Below are 4,300 nucleotides of genomic sequence, written 5' to 3' on the forward strand. Positions count from 1 at the left end.
GAAGGTGAGAATATCCCGAGCCTCCAAATATCTACCATAAAACTTTAGGAATGACCCATGAGACATGGGACATCACAGATGGAACACTTGCTGTGCCAGAATGATATGACGTTGTTTGAAATCTGCGTGCAATGAGCTTGCCCTGGGGTATCTTAGTTGTGATATATAGACACAAACAAACTGGAGCAGAAGATATATTGCACGACATAAATAGAAAACTAGAAGTTATCCCTTTTGTTATACAGTTTAGCTTGGAGACCAGGGTGGCTTTGAATTGATGTGCATAGATTGAGGTACCTTCAGATGTTTCCTTTACTTCTGATTCATGCGGGTAAATCAATGGAACGTAACCTGTAATCTTGTAAATAGAAAATTTCTATTATTGAATGAATACCATCAAATTGTATATAATAAATCACATTTTAAGACAGGGGTGAAAAATTTAAGTTTGTTCGTTTAACCACGCCACTAGAGCACATTGATTAATTAATCATCGGTTATTGGATGTCAAACATTTGGTAATTATGACACGTAGTCATCAGAGGAAACCCGCTACACTTTTGCTAATGGATTTTTATAAGCACTTTCCCAGAGACAGAAAAGCACATACCACGACATTTTGACCAGTAGTGGTGCACCGATTGGAACGAAAAAATCACTCCTGTCAGTGAATGGATCCACCGAGTGGTTCGATCCTGTGATGCAAGCACTTTAAGTGAGCACTCAACCTACCGAGCTAAATCTCGCTTTCCCTACATACACATATTAGAAATGCTTGTAAAAAATATTTGTGTCCAACAAAAATAGATTGATGGTGTCAATCTGTTACGTATTTATTTATTTAAAAGAGCTAAACCTCTACACGTCATGGGTGTATAAAGAAAAAAAAAGAAGCAACTATATTTAGGTCAGCCAAAACTCTTTGTACACTTTAATCGCTTATTAATCAATCAACAACTGTCAATTTATGAAACAGATAACTGTCTGGCCATAATTTGGTGTTATTTTATTTTATTTTATTTTATAAATCTATAAATGTAACAGGACGCGTGATACAAAATCTTCTTTGATAAATCTAGGTCTGATGTAAGAGACAGTTGACTAATAATAAGACTTAAGTAATTCAACAAAACAAAAATATATTTAATTATTTATTTTAAAACTTATGGATGACCTTAATGTAGGTTAACCAAATACAAATAATTTAGGGCTTTATTTAAGTAATAAACATAAGACAAAAACACAGATATTACCAAACAAAAAGCAAGAAATAAGTAACAGGTTAGGGTAAAGCGAAACCGTTACCCTAATCAAAGATCTTATCTCTGCATTGTTTATCTTCGATTGACAATTAAAAAAATATCATAAATAATTTGTTTTAATAATAAAGGCACACTACTTGGAAAACACGCATCTCAGTTTCAAAGCTCTACATAGATAGGACAATAAACATGATAATACGTCTGCTAAACAGAAACATAACTTAACAATACAATTCCATTCCATAGATTAGAAAAGTCATATCATGTATGTTAAATACAATACATACAAGTTACAATTTTTAAAATGTACACAAAAGAGATAACACATCAATAACTACAACTATAAACATAAAATAGCTTTAGAAGGTCAATACATATATACATGTACATATATACAACTATAAGACTATTTGTTACCAATTCAGAATTGTGTACCGTATATAGCTGTGTTCACATTTACTCAATTGAAACTGGTTTAACTGGATTGGTTTAGCCAAAACACTTTTCGTTGGAAATAGCGAGCGTTTAACAAGTGTAACAGCTATATCTGTGTAAATCAGAAGTGTAGTTTTCGGCACTTGCGCAAAACATCAAAACAACGGACTTCGAGTCTGTTAGGACCTTGCTAAACCACTTAATGCTTATCCTGACTGACATCAATAACATTCTGCCTTATACTGGTTTAACTGAAACACTTTCCGTTCATACTATTTAAACTGTTTTACCGAAGTGTTTTAGCTATAGACACAGGTTTAGCTATATAAACTGTTTTAGGTACATATACAGGTTTAGCTATACCAGTACAGTGAAAAGATCGCGTTCACACTTACACGTTAAACTGTTTTTGTTATACCAGTTTAGTTAAACCAGTGTAAAGTGTAAATGTGAACGCAGCTTATTATACAAACTCTTAAGACTATTTTTATAAACAGACAGATATGTACAATATATACAGTTATATAAGACTATTTTCATATATATTTTGTTCAATAAACTATGGATATGCGTCGATTATTGTCACACCAAATATAAGGTACTGCATAGATATCAGTTTAGTCAGTGATATGTCATTAAGCATATCGTGACTTGGCCTCGTGAAAGTCCAACAGAAAGTGTCAGTGTTACGTGTACGTCGTGCAACACACTTCTCTGACGTATACCACCATAATGTGTTCTGCAAAAGAAGGAATAAAAAGCCAATAAATTGTTTGTGCCTGTGAAAGTCCAAATGTAAGAAACTACAAACATGTGAAAAAGATAAAAATAAAATTACAAAAGAATACAGTTAGATAGGCTGTTTTGTAAACTACAGCTTGATCTCACTGTAACATTTTGTCTCTTGTTGGTATATACCATCTTCCATGCATTTAACTTTGCACAGATCTGTATATTATGTTTTGTCAAACTTTGCTTACTGTAAAGAGGTACCTTCCCCATGACCTTGACACTGGCAAAATGTTTCAAAAAATTATGCGAGTTTTAAGGATTTGTAGATGATAATCCATGTGTTAGCAGTTTTTATTTAAGTATCCCCATTACGAGTCATAGCTTGGTTAATAATAAGTGTTAGTGTCATAGTGGAGAGGCACTTATTTATAATTGAGAAACGTCCACCTGACAGCGTCTTTCTAGCAGTTGACCCGGAAGATGCCACAATGGGCTGCATGTCCTGCCAGAAAAAAGCAGAGTTAATATTTTTAGAATTGTTTCTTATATTATAGAATAAAAGAATAATTGTGTTTAATATATAAATTAAATGTGTATTGGATGCAACAATAAAATCAATATTTAATACACCAATAAGATATGTATACCTCATGTCTTGAGATTTTCATAAAGCTCCATTTTTGCATTCGGCGTATCTTCTGGTCATCAGAATTACCGAGTTCTGCAAAACACAGTTATACTCTACATACACTTATACATTCACACATATACATTGAACAAATATACATTGAACAAATATATGTTGAAATATGTTTCAAAACGTCACTTGGGTGTACGACCATCAATACATCTACTATACGCAATAGGACCAATAACCAGCATTTGAAAGGTGACTCACCAGCTGACAAATTAAAACAATACCCAGTAGTGTAGCACCATATCAAAATAATTAGTGCATGTGGTGTGTTAACAGAACATGGTAAAAAAACACACAAATCAAATATACTGTATTGCTTTAGTATGTATGCGTGTATTTGCGAGTGTATGTGTTGTGTGTGGGAATGTGCGAGTGTGTGTATATGCAGTGGAAGGAGATATATAGTGTGTGTATATACCCGCGCGTGCGCAATGAACTGGGATATAGAGAGAAAGGGATAAAGATAATGTATAAACAAGTCGGTAATGAAAAAAAGTTTGTTTTATTTAACGACGCCGCTAGAGCACATTGATTTTTTTATCTTATCATCGGCTATTGGACGTCAAACATATGGTCATTCTGACACTGTTTTTAGAGGAAACCCGCTGTCGCCACATAGGCTACTCTTTTTACGACAGGCAGCAAGGGATCTTTTATTTGCGCTTCCCACAGGCAGGATAGCACAAACCATGGCCTTTGTTGAACCAGTTATGGATCACTGGTCGGTGCAAGTGGTTTACACCTACCCATTGAGCCTTGCGGAGCACTCACTCAGGGTTTGGAGTCGGTATCTCGATTAAAAATCCCATGCCTCGACTGGGATCCGAACCCAGTACCTACCAGCCTGTAGACCGATGGCCTGCCACGACGCCACCGAGGCCGGTGTAAGTCGGTAATGAAAGTAAAATACATTTACCAGTTGTGTTCGCGCGTCGTGTGTCGTCTAGTGGTGCATGTTGATGTCTGTAACAAAACAACAAACCGACGTATAGTACCATAAATGTAGTTATCAAATTATTTCTCTCATTCGGAGTTTGACTATTTAAATTCAAGGCTGTAACAAAGCAACTATTCAGAGTATTTTAAAGGAGGGTGTTTATCATGAATTAGGTCAACATTGTAGAAACACAGTATCATGTTTATTCATTAAGTACAGTGAAGTCGGTTATGGCCA

The 4,300-nt window shown here is 34.9% G+C and overlaps 1 long non-coding RNA gene across 1 annotated transcript; it reads right to left on the reverse strand.

Annotated features, from left to right (window-relative positions):
- Window positions 1–1,226: 1,226 nt before the first annotated feature.
- Window positions 1,227–4,089, reverse strand: LOC121385727. The gene is made up of 3 exons (XR_005959572.1): window positions 4,043–4,089; window positions 3,077–3,150; window positions 1,227–2,436 (listed from the first exon to the last, which is right to left on the reverse strand). It is a non-coding gene; the product is annotated as an uncharacterized LOC121385727 (long non-coding RNA).
- Window positions 4,090–4,300: the final 211 nt, after the last annotated feature.

The sequence above is a fragment of the Gigantopelta aegis genome, chromosome 12 (genome assembly GCF_016097555.1).
Source record: "Gigantopelta aegis isolate Gae_Host chromosome 12, Gae_host_genome, whole genome shotgun sequence".
NCBI classification, from domain to species: Eukaryota; Metazoa; Mollusca; class Gastropoda; order Neomphalida; family Peltospiridae; genus Gigantopelta; species Gigantopelta aegis.